Here is a 24,302-nt window from a genome sequence, read left to right as displayed (position 1 = left end):
TCATCAAGCCCAAGAGGCTCAGTGGTTTAGACCACAGCACCACCTGTGTCCCCCTCTCACATGTAGGGCACATGTACTGCAGCCGGAGCCGGTCTCCACTACTGATCCTAACCCTGGTGTCCTCAATGCAACATTGCCCCCACACCGCACAAGGAGCACATTTCCCCATGTGATGAGCACAGAAAGGGAACCCTTCAAACAAGCAGCTGCTTGCCTAGCAAGTGCATGCGAAAGGGACATCCCATTGCAAGGGTGGAGCCGTGCCTGAGAGGAGCAATTCATGAGAAGTGTCCTCCTTTATCTGATATGATTGCATTTATATCTCACTTTCCCTCCAAGGTGGCATATGTGGTTTTCCCCCTCCCCATTATATCCTCACAAGAACCTTGTGGGGTAGGTTAGGCTGGGGGACAGTAACTGGAGTAAGGACACCCCATGTGATTCATGGCCCACTGGGGATTTGAACCCTGGTCTCCCAGGTCCTAGTCCAACATTCTAACCACGCTGCCTCTCTGGGTTCAGCTTCGTGCGATGGAGACACAGTATCAGGAGCAGACTAGGAACAGGGCCCTATGGCTGCTGCTTCTGGGTTTCCTACACATGAGCAGATGTCTAAATGTTGCCAAGGAGTTGGAGGTATTTGAAAAGAAAGGGTGCTGTTTGTGGTATGTGTACACACATCCTACTTTCCTTTTGCTTTTGAGTAACATGACTTTCTGGGTATTGTTTGAAAACCCTTTTTGACCTGAGGCAACAGTGGCACAAAAGAAATAAGTATGTATCACGGGAAAAGAACTCTTTCTGAAACCAATTTCAACTTCCTTTTAAAGGAGAAACCCTATATGTCCACAGCACAACAGAGCTTCTCTGAGTCCTTTGAGAGACAGCCTTAGACTATGTACACAAAAGGAAATAACACCATGAAAATAAACCCCACCCTTGAAGGCCCAAATGTTTGCCTATACAGTGGTACCTCAGGTTAAGTACTTAATTCGTTCTGGAGGTCCGTACTTAACCTGAAACTGTTCTTAACCTGAAGCACCACTTTAGCTAATGGTGCTGCCTCGCCGCCAGAGCACGATTTCTGTTCTCATCCTGAAGCAAAGTACTTAACCCGAGGTAATATTTTTGGGTTAGCGGAGTCTGTAACCTGAAGCGTATGTAACCTGAAGCATATGTAACCTGAGGTACCACTGTAATGTGAGGAAGGGAGGGAGGATTAGCTATACGTTTTCCAACAACTGACATGGAAAAATGTGTATTTGTAACAATTCAGTCAAATGCATCTGTCATAGACTAACTCTTCCCTCTTTGTTCCCTTCTTGCAGGCTGGTTCCCACATCTAAATAAATATTTATTGCATTTATATCCCACCTTTTTCTCAAAGGAGCCAGAGGCACCCAAGACTGAGGGGGCCCATCATGTGTTGTGTTTGTGTGACATCATGTGCATGACGTCACATCGTCAGACCGAGTGTTTTGTGGTCAGGCTGCACCTTTGCATACGCGACACTGGCCTCAATGCTAGCAAGTTCTACAGAAATTCCACGTCAGGTGACTTCTCTGTTTTGCAATCGAGGAATACTGTCTCCATCATAGGGCAACCAGAGAACTATGGGCGTTGTGCAGCGTCAGGGATGGTTCTGCCTTGGAGAAAGTATGAATGCCTCATGGCAATCTATTAAAACGTTAATTGTATAACCCAACACACAACAGAGCAAAAGGCAACCTCAGCGGCAGAGATTTAATCCCTTCTGATAGGTTTTAAATGGCTAGTGTGTTAAAACAAAGCACAGCCACTACGATGCCTTATTAAAGTTTTTTCTTTTCATGAGTTTTATTTAAACCTCCACTTTCCATCTCCCTGCTGCCTCACACTTTTCCTTCCTGTTCTAAGTAGCACATTTTTGTTTTGACCTTCAACATCCAAACTACAAAAGAAAAGACTTTCTCAGACATTCTTTGACTACACTGCGCTGTTCTCTTAAGAAGCCTTCTGCTGATTTTTATCCTTAGGGATCAATGGTTCCTTCAGTTCCATAATCTGACAAACTGAATTAAAAGCAGAGGGCCCGCATTTCAGGAGCAATATGTTCGAACCTGAGTAAGATGACAGCATAGATATTCTCCCCCAAACTCGCAAGCCGTAGGGAGGGCTTTGAAAGTCTTTTAGCTTAAGTCACTCTATTTGGGAGAAATGAGATGGAGAAACACGGTGGAGAAACTCTATTATTATATTTCAGATTATGGTAATGCAGAAAGGCCTCCAAACTAGTGATTGAAATAATGGGTATGTTACAGTGTGCAAACATAATGTAACCTCTGTGCAGAACCTCCTCCTTCTAAGAGGCTAATCACTTCTATAGTGTGTTTTCTTCAAACCAGAATCCCACAGATATTTCTATCGTATGGAGGTTGAAAAAGATAATAGGGATGGGGGGGAGTGATATGCTTTTCCAGCTGTTACTCACACTCTCTTCTGTGTGCTGATGTCACTGGATTTTATGTTTCCTGGCTTGGAAAGGCAAAATTGTAATGCCTGCTTCACATATGAGATGACCGTATTATAGCCCCTCGTGCTCTTTTGTGGCTCAGGTCGACTGAGGCACAGAAGAAATAAAGTCTTTTCTCTCTCTGCCTCCTTCGCACCTTCAAAACTCTTCTTCCTCCAACCCACTTGCCTTCTTAAGCCTCAACAAAATAGAGAAAGTAAGGAAGGATTCTCTTGCCTTCTCTCGGGTCCCTTTCATGCTGCTGTGAAGCCAGGAGCCAGGTGCCAGGAGCTCTGGGTAACATAATTTCCCAGTGCCACTAGCATCAGACTTTCTATCATAGTAGTAAGGAAGGGGCGAAGTGGGGGAGAGAGACCTCCTGCCTTTCTTCCAGAGCAGCAAGCCAAGTCAGTGGGTGAGCTGGAAGGCCTTGGGTGGGTCTAGGCAGCCAAATAGGTGGTGTGGTACAAGGGCAGGGACCTGGCTGTCAGAGGGCAAGGGAAGTGTGGCTGGGCCCTGAGTGAACAAGGAAGTTGCAACTGTGAACAGGAGAAGCAGATCCACTGGGCCCTGCAGCAAATGCCCATCCACACCAACTCACGATGCCAACCCTGGAAAAGTCACGAGCTCAGCTTTGGGTTTATTATGCAGGTAAGCAAAAGGAACGGCTTCATTCCCCCTGCCTGCCCTGCCCTTCCCGAAAGAATTACCATTTTGGACCTCCTAAAAGCCTCAGTTGTATTTGCACTTGACAAAAAATAAAAAAGATCTGTGTTGCATTTTCCCAGCTACCAAACATGGGTAAACACTAACAAAACATCCATTAGACATTTTGTTGACTGCGCCGAGAGTTTGGAAAAAGTCGGATGAAAATGAAATGCTCCTGTGGGAAATTACATTTTTATTGGGAAAACGTTTCCTGTCCTTACACTTCTTCAACATTCTTGACCAGCCTTAAGTGGCTATCTCTTACGCTGGCAAGGGAGCCTAATGAAGCTTAAGGACGTTGGAGCTCCATCCATTTGTAGCAGCTGAGGATGTATCTTGACATTATCTCTCTCCCCCGTCCGCCCTTTAGGCTTTTAAGACTGCAATCCTATACACACACTTACCTGTGAGTAAATCTCCTTGAGCAGACATGCATAAGATTGCACCGCAAGGGTAGTTTCTGATGAATGGGAGTTGAACTGAACGGAACATCTTTCCACAAAATATTATTGCTCCACTTTAACTATTTTGGTCTTGCTGCTGCTGTTATTTAGTGCTTTTTCAAATATTTCCCTAGACTCCCCTTTCTCTGAATTTAGAGGGGAGGAGCGGGTAAAAGGGGAGGTGGGAGAGAATTCGGCAACTAGGAAGATTATTATTTTTTAGTCCCAATATCATTACTTACGGTGGTGAGAAAAAAGTCATTCCCAGTGCAAATTCTCCTTAATGTCCACTCGTGGGGACTTACTGGGAATGACCGCTCCCCACTTAAAACGGGGGGCACCCTTTGCGTGGACACGTACAGCCCTGGATCTGGAGTGGCCCCATCAGCATAGGCTTTGCCTTCCCTCAGGTGGGATACCTGGAGGTCCCCGCCTACCCCAGTGAGTTGTCCAATCCCACCTGGGGGAAGCGTTGCCAGGGAAACCAGGCCAGGTAGGGGGAGGGATTACCTGCCCACACAATAGAGGGTGGATCTTAATTGGTAATCCTCACTTGGCTCCAGAGCTTCTCCCACCCTACCCACCCTCAGTTAATGTCTTCTTTTGCAGGTTAACTTTTCTTCATAGGTTTTGCAGGTTAACCTGTCTCCACAGGAATGCGGGCGCTGCTACGATAAGGTCGCTGTTAAAGGGCCAGAAAGGAATTTCCCTGCATTGGCAGGTTTCACCTTTCCCGTAGCAAAACGTCACAACTTTGGCGGTATCAGGCCTTGGGCGGAATCCTTTAGTCCATCTTCCTCTTTGCGGCGGTGATACCAGGGTTCCCCGTTAAAGGGGTTTTTGAAGGGAGGCTTTGGCCGTACGCCGAAAGGTCGTCATTGCTCTCCCCTGCGGCGGCGTAACGGGGGCGGCTATCTCTGCTTGAACATATGTTCTCCAGAGCCGGCCCATCCCCCCCCCCACACACTGGATAACCCTGTAGCTCCCTAGGTCCCCGGCTGGCGACTGGGGAGGGAGAACGCCCAATGCCTGAGCCAAGGTCTACCCACATTTGAAATTTAATAAAGTTGTGGCCAATTTAATCCCATAGCATGTTGTCTAGAGTCGTTATTCCACATGACGGGGGGGACCACTCGGGATCTGTGGACTCCGCCTGTCCACGCAATGACTTTTTTCTCACCACCGTAAGTAATGATTTTGGGACTAAAAAATAATAATATTCTCTTAGCACCCCAAATTTCGTCCTGGAATTTTCCAAGTAGATTCCCCCTCCAGAAGGAATTGAGCTAGAAATGGGTGCTAAACTTCCACTAGATTTCCAGAAGTGGCTTTTTATTGTCATGTGGAAGATCGCAAAAAAGTGGAAATCCTCAGGTATGAAAATATTGGGGAAATGGAGTAAAGTGCTGTCTGATTGCAGCCTTTGGCTTCTGCGGAAATGAGATCAACCCTGCAGTTCATTACAGTTCAATAACAGCAAGGCAGTGAATGCAAACCCCACCACCTTAGCGCAAGGTGCACACAGGTCTATTCCTGCTCTCGTTGGCTGACTCTTCCATGCATCATGTATACAGGTCGCTAGTCTTGAGATGGGGAAGCCAGATCTGTTTACGTGACTATCTCCCCAGAATTGTTAAGAGGAATCTTTTTGCCCAGACACTGCCTTTTGCGTTTAGCCATCACAACTGTATCAGTTCCCGGTAACAACTCATTACCTTTATTAACATCATCATCAATCATAGTCATTATCCTTGCTTTCTCTCTGTAGAGCCAACGGTGTATGATTGGTGCATCAAAAGATATCGATTCTGCTCCCCGACTGTAAATTTTTAAAGAGAAGTATAATGAATTATAAATAACAATACTTTCTTCATACACAAATACCTTCATTTATTAGTGAAGACGGCTCTTCAGTCTAGGTTCAAGTGCACTCTTGTTAGTAAGGAAAAGTTGATGGAACTAGCCAAACAACTCTACCTTTTTTTTATGGCAGAATGATACTAAATCCATGTTGCCTCAAATCTAACATTTTGCATTATGCACAGGGCACGGGGGAGATTTGTATTTAAGGAACGTCTGTTTCATGTGCCCAAAATCACAATGCACCAAATTTCACAACGGAAAAGGCCTGTTCCAGAAATCAGAGGATGAAGGATAGCACCCAGCAAAGGGAATTTCTCAGTGCAAATTGGGGTAAACTGCCTCTTGCCTCTGCTGGTACCCAGCCATCTGGACCCTGAATCTGGATAGAAATGTACATCTCCAGCAAATAAATCTCCATTGCAGCAATGCTCATTTGCATATTTGTTTGTTCGGTTTGGACCGCACCTTTCCATCAAATGGTGCATATAGGTCTTCCTGGACCAAGTCTTTGTATCAGGCACAGGAAACCTCCAGATTAGGCCCAGTGGGGTGTGGGTGGGTTTCTGTCTGAGTGTCTGTATTTGGTGCAAAATTGAAAAGGCAAGTGGAAGATGCTGTTCTGCCTCCTCTCTCTCTTGTTGCTGCTCGGATGCTCAGAGAGCAGAGGTGAACCAGCAGTGACAGCCACACCCTCTAACTTTCCTCAGATAAAAACAAGGACTCCCCTCAACTGACCCTCCTCAACCTCCTATTTTTGTCCACCCCCCTCCAAGCATTTCCTGTCAGAAGAAGGGCGAGCACCACCGCTACTTTACCAATGGGACACAGCACATATTCCCCCCGTCCCGAGAAACCCCTTAATCCTGATTTTATTTTATTTTATTTTTTGGTAGATGTACAAAAAAGAAAATCACACACTAACAAATAAATGTTGGAAAGTGTTATGAACTGAAGTTCTCACCCTGGGTCAGCAGGGGGATACTGTAGATAGTTTTCACTCAGGTCTACATATGCAAATAAGGAATTGAAAGTGACGTTCAGTGATTGGATAGTTACAGAAAGTGGTTACTGTTGCGTTGTAGTGCTCCACAAATAACCCAGAGGTGCATTTTAAATAAAACCACACATTCTACTCATGTAAAAACACCAGGCAGGCCCCACAAATAACCCAGAGATGCATTTTAAATAAAAGCACACATTCTGCTCATGTAAAAACACACTGATTCCCAGACTGTCTGCAGGCCAGATTGAGAAGGCAATTGGGCCAGATCCGGCCCCCGGGCCTTAGTGTGATGGCCTGGGAATCCGATTCAGAGGCTGAACCGGAGGAATCCCAGCCTGCACAGGAGTCCCCGCCTCCAGGGCCGGCTGAACTGGGGCAGGGCCTTGATTCTGAAGCGCCTGCACCTGTGCTGGATCCTCAGGAGCAGGCACCAGGTGAATCCATCTGGCTCCAGAGGTGGTTGAGGACTCAGTGCCTACAGGTGAGTCTCTCCCTGGGTCCAGTAACCCTTCAGCCTCTCCTGAACTGCAGAGGCTCAGGGCAGAGAGGCAAAGGGAACTGGTTTCTCCCAGGAGGAGTGCTCGCCTTAAGGCCAGGAGAGGCGGGTCTCCTGGGGGCCGGGACCACCCCTGGCCTCAGAGAAGATAAAGGCCAGTCAGCCCGGTCCCAGGTTGCGGGAGCAACATCGTTGAAGAGCTGTTTTGGCCAGCATCCAGTCCTGTTCCCCCAGAGTTCCTGTCCTTGCCCAGCTTCTCACTGTGGACCCTGCTTCGCCCAAGGAGGACTGTCTGCCGACCCTCAACTCAGGTCCTGGACCTCGGTCCCATGGTAACCTCCCCCCTGGATCAGCACACTTAGGTTGCATACCCCTTCTCTAAACTTTTTTTTTAAATGAAAAAAAAGCACTGGGAGATGCCAATGCCTGGCCCTGCCAGTTCCACCAATTGATTGCAAGGCCAGAGAGTGCCCATACGAGATCTGCTTGCCCACAGTTCTGGCCTGGCTCCAATAGGCTTTGCTGCCCCCTTTGAAAGATCAGATCCCACTTTCAGCCTGAACAGCTTCCTGACCTGTGAACGCTCTAACAACTTAATCTCCAAATGCATATTGCTTACCGAAAGCCAATGCAAATATACGGCTTAAAATCATTGGGGTGGGTGGGGGGTTCTTAGGTCATTTGAAATCCATTCCTGACTTCCTGCCCATGACTACCTCTTTTGTTATGCCCCCCCCTCTCTCTCTCTCCTTCCTCCCTCGTTCCCCCTCCAGACCTGTCACCCATTTCATTTAAGCACTTAGCTCCCTTCTAATGAATGAATTGGCATTTCATATTACCTTATTATCCTATAAAGCCAAATGCATACTCAATAACATTAACGGTAATTTCTCATAAAGAGACATTATCGATTGGGGTGCTACCTGTAAGCATTGAAAATTGCAGCCTCCACACAGAGCCTTCCACATCTGGGGCCTGAAGAATTAAAGAAAAATTAAATTTGACAGCAGTAAATTCACAGGCACAATCGAGGCACCAATTTATATGCAAAATGAAATGCTTTATGAAAATTTCCTCTATTTTCTCACGGAGATTTGGAGGGTTGCGGGGAGGGGGGGAGAGAGATTTCACTAGATGCCTCTTCCTCTAATATCCCTCTACTTAAATATTATACCGCAGCCAGTGCTGACTCCCTTTGATGTATAAATAATCAAGTTAAATTATATGCAGCAAGGAGACTGGTTGCTCTGCCATTCTTATTTTACAAAGTAATTTCTACCCTAGAGGGTCAAATTTCCCTGACAAATTCTTAATTACTATGTTGCAACAGCAGCAGAATCTATTTGTGCATAAATCCTGATCATTCCCATGTGGTAAGTAACTAATATTACCAACCATTTCACTTGGCCTGTTCACTGAACTCCATAATTAGATAATACTTTTGATGATGGTACATTTGAAGTCTTAATCCATTTAATTTTTTATGAGATTTTTTTTTATTTTAATAGGGATATGCTAGTGACCGCTGCCTATTTAAAAAATCATTAAAATTCTGTCCACAGCAGTAATAAAGATTAAAGATTACTAATATGGCATTCATAACTTTGCTGGTTTTCTCGAAATCCAGGGCTTAAGGTAAATGGTAAAGGTCATTTAATATGTTAGTCCCTAATTATAAGCCTGGGTAATAGGTTTCTTTTCTAATTATCCTGCTGTGTGTGCGCGCTCGTGTGTGTGTGTGTGTGTGTATGTGTGTGTGTGTATGTGCACATACATATACACACACACATTCTTAGTTTGCCATAAGGAAGTGGGAGCACCAGGGTAAAGGAAATAAATAATCTTGGAATTAAGGCTCTGAACATTGATGAAAGTCCGTAATGCATGATGATTAACTGGATAAAAGTGTATGTTTGAATGTGGCAGTGTCTTGCCTTGCAGCACCTTACAAAAAGATGCAGCATCCATTTACCAGTAGAAAATGAAGGAGAAAAGGTCATTTGGAAAGATTAATACCTTTTTAGTTTAATACCAAACATTGACAAATAAGATGAAGGCCTTTCGCAACTGTGTTGAAAGCAAGTCAGGAGCTGCTCGAGACCCGAAAAAAGGGAGGGAGGGATGTGTTAGTTTCCTCCGTCAGTGTTGCCAGAAAATGGGCCACCATCCTTGATCGAGAACAGCTGCCAACTCGCATAGTACCTTTTGGCATATGAAATCAGGTCCACGCCCCAAGGAGCTTACAATCTAGAATTCAATACTGAGGATAGTAACATGATTGCATGACTCTTGAGGGCGTAGGTGCCAACTACCTGGAGTCCTGGGCAGTCCCAGATTTAGGTTTGATGAGTCCCATAGCCAATGAAGGTAATGGGGCCTTTTCTATGTCTAGCTCTCCTTTGTCAACAACAAATTCTCACTGTTTTTGTGTGTTGAATATATGCTATATGGTAATTTATGGACCTAGTAGGTATCTGAAGCCATTTGCACGTAACAAAATATGTACTTTATCAAAGTAATCATTGAACTTATCTTATATTTTGGAAATGTTGTTGTTGTTTAGTTGTTTAGTCGTGTCTGACTCTTTGTGACCCCATGGACCAGAGCACGCCAGGCACTCTTGTCTTCCACTGCCTCCCGCAGTTTGGTCAGACTCATGTTTGTAGCTTTGAGAACACTGTCCAACCATCTCGTCCTCTGTCGTCCCCTTCTCCTTGTGCCCTCCATCTTTCCCAACATCAGGGTCTTTTCCAGGGAGTCTTCTCTTCTCATGAGGTGGCCAAAGTACTGGAGCCTCAGCTTCAAGATTTGTCCTTCCAGTGAGCACTCAGGGCTGATTTCCTTCGGAATGGATAGGTTTGATCTTCTTGCAGTCCATGGGACTCTCAAGAGTCTCCTCCTTCATGGAAATGTACATCCAGTTTCCCCCCCTCTATTTTTTTTTGGGGGGGGGACAAGAGAGTGGGGCCCTAAGCTATAGCTTGTTTAGCTTATACATAAATCCAACACTGGCCCTGGGTGCCCGAGCACCCACAAAATTCCCCATGAAGCAGCTGGGCTATTTGGAGCAGGACATTTTACCCTTATGCCGAATTGACTCTGTAGGATTGCTCTGTAGTTTAATCTGATTTGGCTGTAATGCTGACTACATGTCTCCTTATTGACTGGGGCCACATGGACAGCAAGAGGGCAGCAAACTTTCAGACACCTTTGTGTCAGTTAGTAATGGCTGATGTTGGATTGGTTTGCACTGGAAGCAAACTGAGCATTTCCTCAAAACCGAGAAGAGAAGAGTAAGGCCATTTCTTCTTCCCTGTAGCTTGGAATTGGTCAACCAGGAAAGGGAAGTGGGTTGGGTTTGTCAAAAGAAAGGTGGCTTATTTGGATGAGAAGTGCAAACTAGAGAAGAATTTGGGGGTCATGATGCTCACTTTGCAGTGAGTATTGTGAACCTTGAAAGTGAACTGCAAGTTCTGTGACGTCACTAATGCTAAAAACATTAATGTAGCTGCCAGGAAAGGCAGCTAACAGGCACCTACCCCATCCCCCCAAAAAAAGATTTCAAAAAGTTACCATTTTTAATAATAATAATAATAATAATAATAATAATAATAATAATAGAGTTCTTGAGAGCCAGTGTGGTGTAGTGGTTAAGAGTGGTAGTCTCGTAATCTGGCGAACCGGGTTCGCGTCTCTGCTCCTCCACATGCAGCTGCTGGGTGACCTTGGGCCAGTCACACTTCTCTGAAGTCTGTCAGCCCCACTCACCTCACAGAGTGTTTGTTGTGGGGGAGGAAGGGAAAGGAGAATGGTAGCCGCTTTGAGACTCCTGAAGGGGAGTGAAAGGCGGGATATCAAATCCAAACTCTTCTTCTTCTTCTTCTTCTTCTTTGGCGTCTCTCCAGCTGTTAACAAAATGTTGCTTCTATGCTAATATCGTAAATCAAACCAGGAAATCTTTTCCAAACAAGCCAAAAGTCAAAATCCTTAGTTTTCTGTTTAAAATAATTGCTGTCTTCACACAGTCGATAATTATTAAACCCATATTATATCAATAAATACCAATGCCCGGGATTTGTGACGCAGTTTTAATTGGCCGCCATCATGAATGGAAGTGCAGACCAGTTGGTTGTTAAAGTGTATAGGGGGAGGTGAGTCATCAATATTCTATGTTTGTATTTTTAACTAAGACCCTTCCCTGGAAAGGCTAATGTTTGAATGACAACTGGTTTGGGGAAAGTATGGGGCGGATGCCTTGACTGGATTTTATCTGGACAGAATGGACTGGACATCTGCATGTAATGGGAGGATTCTTGGACTGATTTGGCAGAAATACCAGCTTGTGAAGAGACGCTGCGAACCTATACAGGGGAATCCTGGGCATAAAACCACACAGAAATATATTGTTTGATTTATCTTGCTTGTTGGAAGAACTCAGAGGCTGTGGGAAATAATGAGGATTAACATCAGAATTAATTATGGGAACCATCAGAAATGAATATGAGAAGCAGTAGAAGTAGGAGATAATCAGATCCCCTCTGACCTCAGAGCATGATGAAGTCTCCCCGAAAAATTTATAATTTGGCATAATATTCGGATTGTTTAATTATTGAATAATTTGTATAATGCAGAATATATCATGTGATTTGATTGGAATGTTAAAATGGAAAATTTAATATAATAATAATAATAATAATAATAATAATAATAATAATAATTTATTTATACCCCACCCATCTGGCTGGGTTTCCCCAGCCACTCTGGGCAGCTTCCAACAAAATATTAAAAATGCAGTAAAAAATCAAACATTAAAAACTTCCCTAAACAGGGCTGCCTTCAGATGTCTTCTAAAAGCCAGATAGTTGTTTATTTCCTTGACATCTGTTGGGAGGGCATTCCACAGGGCAGGCACCACTACTGAGAAGGCCCTCTGCCTGGTTCCCCTTGCAGTGAGGGAACCTCCACAAGACCTTCAGAACTGGACCTCAGTGTCTGGGCAGAACAATGGGGGTGGAGACTCTCCTTCAGGTATACTGGGCCGAGGCCGTTTAGGGCTTTAAATTGTGCTCGGAAACGTACTGGGAGCCAATGTAGGACTTTCCAGACTGGTATTATGTGGTCTCAGCAGCCACTCCCCATCACCAGTCTGGCTGCCGCATTCTGGATTAGTTGTAGTTTCCAGGTCACCTTCAAAGGTAGCCCCACGCAGAGCGCATTGCAGTAGTCCAAGCAGGAGATAACTAGAGCATGCACCTTTGAAATGTTTCATTTTGTGCCCAAAATGTACCCCTTCAAAAATTCACTGCAGCCCTAATGCTAACTATACCTATGAAGATGTATTAATGAACATTTCAAAGGAATTGTAATCCTGCCTAAATCCTAGCATGCGTGCACAATATTTCCAGTGAGTTTTTCCTTTGCTTTCTGCAACTTTCTTATTTTATGTGTTTAGCATGGGGTCGGTAGATTGAGTTCCCCCAAAGAGTTCCCCACCTCCACAGAAACAGCTTAGGCGTCAAATGATGGAAATAATTTCCCTGTCAATAGTAAATCTTCAAGAAGCTACAACAGAATTGTATATAAAGCCTCTGATTAGGAAAATAATCTCTTATAAAGCACTCTTTCCCCACTGAAATGACAAGTGTATGTGTTTATCCTCATAAATATATGTTCATCAACCTGAGTCCCAATTGTAGGGATCAATTTAAGCTGCTACACAGTGATGTATTTATTTCTTCATTTATTACAGTTAGATCCAACTCCTTATTCCAAGGACATCAGGATGGCGTACAGTGGCTTCCCACCCAATTTTATCCTCAGAACAACCTCATAACAAAGCTGAGGCCTTAGGCTTGTTCACATGTTGCATTGAACACAAGTGTGGGTTGTCTACAGATGTACAAGTCTTTGAGTGTCCACTTGTTGATTTCTTGTATATTCAGCTGTTATACACTCAGAATGTACACTTGAATGTTACATGTGAATTTATGAGTGTACTGTTCAGCTGTTGTGTTCCTGTGTCAGGGGGGAAATAAAGGTTTTGGCACAGCCCTAATTATAACGACTGGGATCAAACTTCTCTGCTTTGATCATCGAAAAGAAGCAAGCATCTGGTGTGCATTTTTTAAAAATAAAAGACATACTTGAAATAATTGCAGGCTCTGCCATGTGCACCCCAAAGTTCTGTGCCATCTCTGTCTTGTATAAACAGCACAGCAGTTTTAAGTATTTTTCATTTACTGTTGAGAAGTACTGGCATCAGGCAAACTAAGCCTACATAAGGAAATCAGCTTGCCAGGTCCACAGGAAATGGTTCTCAATGGAAGCTTTGGGTTAATAATGAAATTTACCAGAAAGTCCATATTGCCCATTACTATACAAAGCTTTTTATGAAGACATAACCGTGCTGTGGGTTAAACCACAGAGCCTAGGACTTGCCACTCAGAAGGTAGGTGGTTCGAATCCCTGCAATGGGGTGAGCTCCCGTTGCTCAGTCCCAGCTCCTGCCAACCTAGCAGTTCGAAAGCACGTCAAAGTGCAAGTAGATAAATAGGTACCGCTCTGGCGGGAAGGTAAACGGCATTTCCGTGCGCTGCTCTGGTTTGCCAGAAGCGGCTTAGTCATGCTGGCCACATGACCCGGAAGCTGTACACCAGCTCCCTTGGCCAAAAAGTGAGATGAGTGCCGCAACCCCAGAGTCAGTCACAGCTGGACCTAATGGTCAGGGGTCCCTTTACTTTTACCTTTTAACTGCGCCAGTGGTGTTGCATGCATCTCTTCACTTGACGATAGACATCTGTGTGTGTAAGATTGCATTTTGGGTTAGGGTCTCAGCTCAGTGGCACAAGACATATGTAGCATATCACTGGGTTCAAATCACTGGTATCTCAGGTAAGATCTTAAGTAGCTGGGCTGGACCCAAACCAATGAATTCAAGGTACAAGAAAAGGAATTCTGACTAAACATCAGGAAGAACTTTCTAACGGTAAGAGCTGTTTGACAGTGGAACAGACTCCCATGAGAGGTGGTGGGCTCTCCTTCCTTGGTGGTTTTTAAGCAGAGCTTGGATGACCATCTGTCATGTTTGATCTAGTTGAGTTCCTTCGTTGCAGGTGGTTGGACTAGATGAGCCATGGAACTCTTTCCAATTCTACAATGCTATGATTCCTATTCCCTTGGAGAGCCACGGCTACTCGGAGGAGAATGTACAGAGTTACTCCCATGATGGTGTTACCTCAGTTGAAAGCCACATCACACATTATGAACAGGTGTTCCTTTGCATCAGTTCCCTACCCTTTAATAAAAGGCTTTCTTGAGAGCAGAGTACTCAGTGCAATCCACTCCAGTGATCAGAGTTGACCTATACTCATTGAAAAGCTATATAGATCGGTAAATATGTTCTGAAGATAACACACAGGGTTGTAAAGTCTTGCGGCCCATCCTACGCAGGTTTGCAAAAGGCAGATATTAAAGGATTAATGATTAAATAACAGAAGGACGCTTCCAGTTGTGAAATACAAATAGATTTCATCACGGCCTTCTCTTTCAGCTAACCTTTGAGTGAGAGAAACTTCTGCTGATGCCAAATGACCAAGAAGACATTAACGACACATCCTGGTGCCTGGCAGGTGCTGCTGGGTATGTCTCCCCACTCCTGAGCTGGCTTCCCTCACAGATGCCGGGTGACCTTGCAAACATCTCCGACAAAGGTCGGAATGGATTCATTGATCAGCTAGGCCAAGCATATGACAGTCTGTTCCTTAATTGAATCCCAAAAGGGGGCAGGCTGGGTTTTTATTACAGAGGCCAGACGATAGCACTCATTAAAAGCTCCACAGACTGTGTGGTTTACTAATTAGTTTATTATACAGACACCTTGACGATGGGCAAAGTTGTCATTTTGCCCTTTATCGCACAGGGGATGTTGTTAAAAGTTTAATCAGCTAACACTGACCAACTTAGCTTGGCAGGCGCTAGATGGTCATTACCGAGGTCACCCCTGCTGTAGCGATTCTGACAGGGTCACAGCATGAACCGCCAGTAAAAAAAAGGAGTGTTACATAAGGTAAGGGGGCACCTGGAAAGGAACCAGGAGGGGGGAGGAGAAAGCAAGATGCTCTGCAGGGAAAAGGAAACAGATGGACTGTTAGGACAACTGCATTTTGCCATTGTTTCTCTTTGCCTACATTGCTTAACATATGACTCGTCTTAATGTGCAAGGAACACTTGGAGCTATCACTTTGATATGCTTATTGCCTTGAATGGACACAGGCAGTTAGGATCAAGTATGGTCAGAGCCTGAGCATCTCTGCATGTTGAAAAGCAGAGGTGTCTCACTCTCAGCAGCCCAAGCGATTAGGGAACGTGTTGCCGAGTCTTGAAATGGAACAACGCTGTTTCTTATTTCCTAATACATTCACTTTAGAACTGATTGCCCACAAATCCCAGTCCATTTGTGGTTAGCCAGAAGGAATTCCCATGATACTGTTGGAACTAATTAATTTATCGGTCACAGGAGCTGAGATTCTTCAGTGTCTCACAAGGATCGGCCTTCAACCACTGGTCTTGTCTGGGTAGGACTTCTGGGGCAGAAGTCCAGGGTTCCCTCTAGGGATGTGCTAATCTGTCAATTTCCATTTCATACGGTTTCTCATTTCTCCAATCTTAAATCCAGTCATTCACATTTCCACATCACTTTGCTGGGGGGGGGGGGGTTAATTAAAAAAAGGTCTACTGAAAATTCACAAGCATTTTCATGAGTTCACCCCCCCCCATATATGCATCTGTGTATGCAATTTTCCTTAATATGTACATTTTTTGCAAAGCAATTTCCCCTAATGTAATGCATTTTTGCATGTTATTTTCACTAAGATATGCTTTTCACCTTCATTTATGCAATTTTGTACACGTTCCTTGGCTAGAGAACTGCATTTCAAAATCTGGAGAAGTGAGAATTTTGAGGGATACTTATGCTGCGGTATGTGTATTATTTCAATAAATGTGCAAGTAGGTGCATTAGCATTTAAATATAAACTATACGGGAGGCCAAATTCTCCAGCAGTTAAGAAGGAACTCAGCAAAGTTTGTTTGTTTGTTTGTTTAAAAAGACAGAAAATTATAGCCTTTAGCTCTGCCCTAAAACCAAACAAAAAAATTCAATCACTGTTGACCTGTGCCTTATATGGTTTGCCCTCGAGGTAGTTTTGGAGGGCTGCGATTTCCTCCAGGTTGTTATTCCTTGCCAACCGCAGTTCCATTTCAATCTGATGCTGATGCCTGGATGCATTGATAGGGATAACATGCCACTGGAAGGGACTAACAAGTAAGCTTCTTTTGTTTTCCAACAGTGATGTTGGGTTGAGTCTGGGAACAGGCACCTGCCCATGTCTGTGTGCCTGTCTGGAGCATCAGGAAATGCCATAAACAGGAGCCAGATTTCCAGTGATGTGAGGATGCACATGGATCCATTTCCTTGAGGGTGAATTGGCTGACTAGTTCTGGCCACAACTCGTTTAGTTTCTTTTTTAATCTTTGAAAGCCCTCCTGTGTTTCTCCCACTCATTCTAGGATTTGGAGATGTCTTTCAGATCACCTGTGCTATGATCCATTTTTTAAATAATAATAATAAAAACTGGAGATTCCAGCAGAAGCTGGGACCATCTGCAGACACATACTTTGTGAGAGTCCCTCCGCTCAATATAATCAGGGCTGGTACCTGTATCTTAACAGGATGTGTGTGTGTATGTGTGTGCGCTGCAGGCTAAATAGCATCTTCAAGGGGGTTCTTGAGATTAAACTTCTTCCCACTTCAAAATCAGACACACTCATCCCACCAGACTGGTTTACAATGGTTTATAGATGTCCCATTAATGTGTGTAGGCACAAACAAGAAATGCTAATAAGCAGTGGTACTGGAAGATGTTATAATTCGGCATATAAACTATTGTGTGTAAATAGGTTTTTGGGGATGCAAGGCAATGGAATTGTTCAGGCAAAAGTTCTTTAAGGAACATTTCAGAATCACAATAGTTAATATGCAGAAGATGTAATTATAACCTCTTCCTGTACCACTGCTTGTTAGTATGACTTAGTAGTTACCCCCGGAGTTTTCTCCCAGTGATGGATTGCTCTGTTACATCCAAAAGAGGCAAATGCATCTTCAGTAACCCATTTTTAGAGGCCCTTTTAAACAGTGAAACCAAAATGCTCCAACTTTTCCTTCAGCTGTATCTCCCCGAGGCAACGAAGGAATTAGCTCTGTGTGCCTGTGTGTGTCAATGAGGCATTTTGAAATTTCACACATTTAAATCATCCCAACTTTGACAGCATTTTAAACACATTGAAGCACATTTCTAAATTCAGATATTCACCTGTCATCTCCTCAACAAGCTTTCCTCCTACAAGGCTCCTGCATGGCAACGGAATAGAGTCTGGGTGGAAAGACTTGCTCTTTCCAAATAGAAAATAGTTTTAACAGGGGAAAGGATGATGTAGAAGGACACAGGTTTGGTACAAATATTGACACTATCATCACCCCAGGCCCATTGTCAGCATCTGACATCCTTGGATATGTGCCATTGTCCCACCTCCCAGGCAGGGTCTACCTGGACTGGCACTTCCTCTCATATCTGGGCATGTGAGCTGCCATGTTAATTTTCCACAATGTCATACCATAACATGATAGGAGATAGAAATGGCTGCCTTTAAGCCCACTGCAATAGGAAGTGGCTCACCAAACAGCACTTTTTAGGAGTAGAGGCTAAAACCCAGAGCTAGTACTATTCACCCTTCCTTTTGGGGAGGGCCTTAGCCCATTTACACACCCCAAAATGGGGGGAAATGCAGTTTTAGTTGATAAAACTGAAGGAAGACATAACTGAAGGAAGACGTAACTGAAGGAAGACGTAACTGATTCATGAACTGTCAACTGTAATTGAAATCTAGTGACCATTAGTGTCAAAAAGCGTAGTTTGATGCCAAAACTGTCGTCTAGACCCTTGAATTTCTGATAACCCACATATCAGAAGACTAATAAGAATGCAGAGATGCCTGTGGCTCCCTACATACTGCTGGAACACAGCCCCCATAATTCCTCAGCATTGGCCAGACAGGGTGGAACTGATGGAGGAGGAAAACCTATAACACCTGGAGGATCACAGGTTCCCTATTATTGGTGTAGGCAGTACACAGTTAGGCCAGTGGCCTAAGAATTGATATATGAGGGTAGGATCTTAAAGCACATGAGACCACCATCTTGCTGAAGCTAAGCTGCTCTGGGTCTGGTCAGTGTCTGGACTGGAGACCACCTGGAAATGGAATCTTGGGTTCCATGATGGAAAAAACACAGGAGAGAGAGAGAGAGAGAGAGAGAGAGAGAGAGAGAGAGAGAAGAGCAAGCCTAACTAAGGAAGGTTAGCTTAAGTTACGCCTGTTCCAAACTCCTTGTCCATGCCCCATCACACCTTTGGGGGAGATTTACACTAGCATAAATTCTGCAGACTTAAGTTCCTCCAGCTGAGCCCCAGCTGACCTGGGGCAAGGGGCTTACACTTGTGTATCTGCGCCTCAGTTACAGTGAGTGAGAAACTTTCATTGGCATATCCCTGGCTGAGTTGGGGCTCCTCCAGGAAAGCCTGAGATCCACCGAATCCAAACTCTCTCATCTCAGTAGATCTGGGATTTGGATTGCTCTGTTAATGTATGGAAATAAAATGAAATAAAAGAATTCAGTGTGAGTCTGCTTCACATGTTCATATTCAACTTTTGTCAGAATGTTGCATTAAAGCTTTCAATTTACCGAGAAGCTTTCATGAGCTATGAGGGATCATTTGTGACTAATGAAGAGCAGAGAACTATTTAATAAGAATGACAACTAGCTTTGATATTAATATTGTTGGGTGCCTTTTTCCCAGAGAAGTCTCTTTTGAAGTCTTTGGGATTAGGAAACCCTTTTTATATTATCCACCCATGCTAATCAAACTGACTGGGCTGCATAATCTAACTTCTCAAGCAAATGCAATTTTCTTCTATTTAGTTCTATGTGCTGTCCTCTCAATATATGTGTGCTGTGCAGCACAATCCTATACATATCCACTCAGAAGCAAACCCCAATGAGATCAATGGGGGTTTATTCCTGTTGATCTCAATGGAGGTTTACTTCTATGTGGGCTTATATAAGATTGCACTGTGAATCTGGCTGTGCCATCACCACCATGCACAATCCAGCTAATGTTAAGTACTTTTCATTTCTATTGATTCCAATGCAAGTGAATTAAACATGTGCTTAACACACTCCTGTTTGAATCAATGGGATTTAAATGTTTTCGCTTTCTATGCTGGATAACAAGTCTCATTCTTCTATGACTATTCCTCATGTCCCAGAAACGAGATGGGAATTACTGGTACACCAGAAGTGCCACCACACTTCTGAGATAAGAAATGATCATCAATAGGCATAAAAATGTAAACTAGAGTCAGTGTGGTTCTAATTCTTTAAGAGGTTATACCAGCATTTCTGGACAGAATCTTCCTGCAACAAGGGAGTGTTTTGTGAAAGTACCTAATAGGCAATAGGTGTATTTGGTTGACCTAGAGCAGTGGCGTAGCATGAGGGGGGGGCACAGGGGCAGTTGCCCTGGGTGCAAAATTGTTAGGTGGCACAAAATTTCAATACCCGGTGTTCCCTCCATAAAGCTGCGAGCTTCTGTTGCTGGGCTCCATTGGAAATGGCTTCTCCATGTGAGTCAGGAAGTGATCTCTCCGGACAATGGAACAACTCTTCTTTCCTTATCTCTGTGGTTGCAATCTCTTATGTGATGCGTACATTGTTAGGCAGTTGAATGTGTTCTGTCCGTTTCCCTTCCTCCCACAGCCCCTCTGCGTGGCCCCGGGCACTGGCAACCCATGACATGCCACTAACCTAGAGCCAATTGAGCATAGCCCCCTTCCCCCTTTTCTTCATTACAGTTTTTCCATACATCCTTTGCTTCGATACCATGCATTCACACTGGACACCGATTTTGGGACTGTTACTGTCAACCCAAACGTACAGTAGTAGGGTATTGCATCATGACATATACAAAGCAAGCAAGAAGCAAACAAATAGTAAAAGGAAAAAGTGGTAACTTATGGACTTTAGCTATTGCGGAAAAAATAACATATAACATACGTGTTTTGAGAGGGGTGGAAGATCTAGAATGCTTTTATGTCATCTGGTGGGGTTTTATTTCTTATGCTTCTGACTTAGATGCCCAACAGTTAACGTTCACACCAGCTCAGAAAATGGGCATTTTCTGATGTTGATGTAGATTTGACTGAGAGAAGGTAGTGGGCCTGATGTTGCCCAGTGAGCTTTAGAGCTGAGCAAGGATTTGAACCCAGGTCTCCCTGGTCCTAGTCAAACCATTCCACCACACTGGTCAAAGATGCTAATGTTGGTTAAAAGCACATTGGCAATGCAAACATTGCCAAAATAGGTAAAGCAAGAATGATTCATGCACAGGTCTAAATTGTCCCGGTGCAAGAAATAATCTGATTAGGATTTGGAAATTTCCAGACCCTAATATTTCAATAGGGATTCTGAATGTTCTCAGTTTCAGCAGGCACTGCAGTTCCATGAGAATCTGACCTGCTCATCAAAGAGGAAGTCGGCTACCTTAATTCAAGGCAGGACACTTGATTTCTCCCTGTGGCATACAAAGTCAAAGCCACCTTTTCAACAATTCTCAAATGGTGTGCTCGTAGGGTGGGGAAGGTGGAATTTAAACATGGTCATTTTCTCTCTAAAGTCCAGTCAGCCTAACCTTCTTCCTTGAGAGGCTTATCTCGTAGGATTACAGCCTAAATCAATGTGGAATATTTGCCCAGCAAACTTCTTTAAGGGCACTGCCTGGCTGTGGGTGGCATTTTCATATGAGTCGTGGAAACAGAGATTCTGGTCTCTTGCAGTTATTAAAGATCATTTGACCTTCTTTATATTCCAAACAAAAGGATCTCTCTGAAGCAGCAGGAGGGCTTGAAATATAGGCCCCCTTCCATTTTGAAGCCGGTGAACTCGCTCAGGAGACTGCCTTAGAGGAAAAACCTTCCTAAAAGTGTTGAGGTTTGCAGTCAGGCCTACAACAGTTTGCCCCTTGAAATAAAGAATCAAAATAACCTGTGTGCATGCATGGTTTCCTATCATCTATCATCTATCTATCTATCATCTATCTATATCATCTACCTATCTATCATCTATCTATCTCTATCTATCTATCATCTATCTATCTATCTATCTATCTATCTATCTATCTATCTATCATCATCTATCTATCTATCTATCTATATCTATCTATCTATCTATCTATCATCTATCATCTATCTATCTATCTATCTATCTATCTATCATCTATCTATCTATCTATCTATATCTATCTATCTATCTATCTATCATCTATCATCTATCTATCTATCTATCTATCTATCTATCTATCTATCTATCATCTGTCATCTTTCATCTATCTATATCTATCTATCATCTATCTATCTATCTATCTATCTATCTATCATCTATCATCTATCTATCATCTATCTATCTAATCTATCATCATCTGCTGAATATTCTCCACTTTCTTTTTTAGCCATAGTAGTGATTTGGGAAATAAATGTTTCCTGAAAGAACCTTTGGTTTTCTGCTGTTAAATTCTGCTACTTTGGTACATTTCCCCCTCTTTCCAGATTACTGCTGCTTCATCCTACATTAGTCACGTCAGCAATCATAACCAATCAGGAATCACACAGCAAATAAAATAAATTCTCTATATAAACAATCAGCTTTGGCTTTGTAATTATATGTTAATGTGAGAAAACAAAGCAAGAGTGCAATGTGGATACATATACAGTGGTACCTTGGTTCTCAAACGCCTTGCTACTCGAACAACTCAAACTCTGCAAACGTAGAAGTAGGTATTTCAGGTTGCGAACTTTTTCCGGAAGACGAATGTGCTCCATTTTGAGTGTTACACTTCCAATTTGAGTGCCAGACTTCTGTTTTGAGTGCCAGACTTCCGTTTTGAGTGAGGTCTGTCTGTTTTTGCTATTTATTTTGCATTCTGTGGCTCTCTTTTTTTGTTTTTGTGACTGTATGGAACCCAGTTTAGCTACTGATTGATTGATTGTGTGACTGCAGTACATTGTTTATTGCTTTCATTTTATGGATCAAGGTCTCGTTAGATAGTAAAATTCATGTTAAATTGCTGTTTTAGGGGTTGTTTTTAAAAGTGTGGAACGGATTCATCCATTTTGCATTACTTTTTATGGGAAAGCACGCCTTGGTTTTGGAACGCTTTGGTTTTGGAACGGACTTCCAGAACGGATTAAGTTTGAGAACCAAGGTACCACTGTATGAACTGCTCCACAGCTGCTGCCTCAAGACTGTCAAAGGGAGGATGTTTTTAGACTAAAGGGTGGTTCAGATGACCCCTCTCACATGTTCAGAGAGCCCAAGAGAGGGTATGTTGGACTGCATGGGTTGTCCCTGCCCTTTATTCGAACACCCCACCAACCACACATTTGTGCACGTGAGAAGGGACTATACACATGTGCCAATGAATGGAATAAGGGATCCTCATTGCACAGATCCCTTTCTCACACAAATTCAGCGGGGGAAGGGGAGACCTGCACCAAGTTGCATGTGACAGAGGAAGGTGCGCTAGGCAGGGGGGCAGGGGCAATATTTTGTTCACGTTTGTGCCTATGAGGGACTCTGTTACCCCAAGGATCATTTGGGGGGTAGGCTTCTGTCGCCAACAGATTTTGGAGGATACAATGAACATCTCTTCATTGACACCCAGCAAGGACCTTGTTTCCTCAAGAGTCATTGGTGGGAGTGGGCTACTCCCCCATATGGATTTGGAGGTATACAGCTTCTTCTCCCTTAGAGAGGAGGAAAGATTTCCATTGTCTTGCACAGAGGAAGGGGGTTGGTTTAAAAAGATATAGCATAAATCTCCAGGAGAGGCTGGAGTGAGGGGACATGTAATCAGTTGAGCAAGTTGAATGTGGGTTGTAGTGTGTCTGTGTGTCTCTGTGTGTGTCCTATGAGGGTGGGTTTTAATTCCAGACACCCCTCTACTGAGGGCAAGCTATACACCCCAACTCCCAGTGTGTTCCAATATTAGTGGGATGCGTGTTATATACTGTACAGCTGGTAGTTACAAACAGAGACCGTGAGATGTTGGATGGCTTCATTAACTAGGGCTAAGCCCTGGTGATTTTTTTCTTTCCGTTCTTTTTTTGTACTGAGCAGAGAAATGTCACCTTTCCAGATGGAACACTGTTAACATCCCGGATTTGTGGCATCCTACTATTCTGAAACAAATAAAAATGTAGCTGTTAAAAAGAAAAGGGGGGGAAAGTTTGTTTGCCATATGGTTGTTTATTTCTATATCTCTTAGGGACTTAACTGTGGAAATATAGAACAGCTCAGCAGACATCAGGACAACCTCGCAATGGCTATGGACCATGATGCCTCTGAATACTCATTTCTCAGAATTGACTAGACTAGATGGGTCTTTGGCCTGATTCAGCAGGTTCTTAGGTTCTTATGAGAGCAGGTGTGTCTCTGTCAGAAGGTCCCTAACATAACACTGGCCAATGGATGTTAGGGACATTCTTAAGACCATGAGAAAAGCCTGCTGAATCAAGTCAATGACCCATCTAGTCTAGCATCCTGTTCTCACTGTGGCCACCCAGATTCAGGTAGGGAGACACCTGCTCTTGCAGCAGATTGCTCCATTGCCTGTTGAGATGTTTTATATTTTGGACCATGGTAGACCCATTAGAAACTTCCAATGAAGCTGGATCCTGGAAGGTTCAGGACAGACAAAAGGAAGCACCTCTTAACATGCCACAATTACGGATTTTGCTCCCCCAAGAGGCAGCAATGGCCACCAACATGGATACCTTTAGTAGAAAATTAGACAAATTAATGGAGCATTCAGCTATCAATTGCTGCAAATCCTGATTGAGATCTTCTACATCCACTGTCAGAGGCAGTATGCTTTTGAATACCAGATGCTGGATGCAAAGAGGAGCTGAGAGTGCTGTTGCAGTGAAGTCCTGTTTGTGGACTTCCCACGGGCATCTGGCTGGCCATAGTGTGAATGCAGGATGATGATGTAGATGGACCACTGGCCTGACCCATTGGGAATCTTCTTATGCTCTTAAGTTCAGGGGCAGTGGGGAGTGTGAGTTTTGTTGGACCACCAAGGGGAGAGCTAAGGAAACTGAACTAGGATTTAGCGCTTGTTCATCAGGCAA

At 43.7% G+C, this 24,302-nt stretch overlaps 1 long non-coding RNA gene across 1 annotated transcript; it reads right to left on the bottom strand.

Annotated features, from left to right (window-relative positions):
- Positions 1–5,336: 5,336 nt before the first annotated feature.
- LOC307225386 lies at positions 5,337–7,981 on the bottom strand. Its single transcript, XR_013842960.1, has 2 exons — positions 7,928–7,981; positions 5,337–5,461 (listed from the first exon to the last, which is right to left on the bottom strand). It is a non-coding gene; the product is annotated as an uncharacterized lncRNA (long non-coding RNA).
- Between the last annotated feature and the right edge of the window lie 16,321 nt (positions 7,982–24,302).

The sequence above is a fragment of the Podarcis cretensis genome (assembly GCF_951804945.1).
Source record: "Podarcis cretensis genome assembly, chromosome: 10".
In the NCBI taxonomy this organism is placed as follows: domain Eukaryota; kingdom Metazoa; phylum Chordata; class Lepidosauria; order Squamata; family Lacertidae; genus Podarcis; species Podarcis cretensis.
Note: the sequence above shows the minus strand (reverse complement) of the source record. Positions and strands in the feature narration are given on the sequence as shown.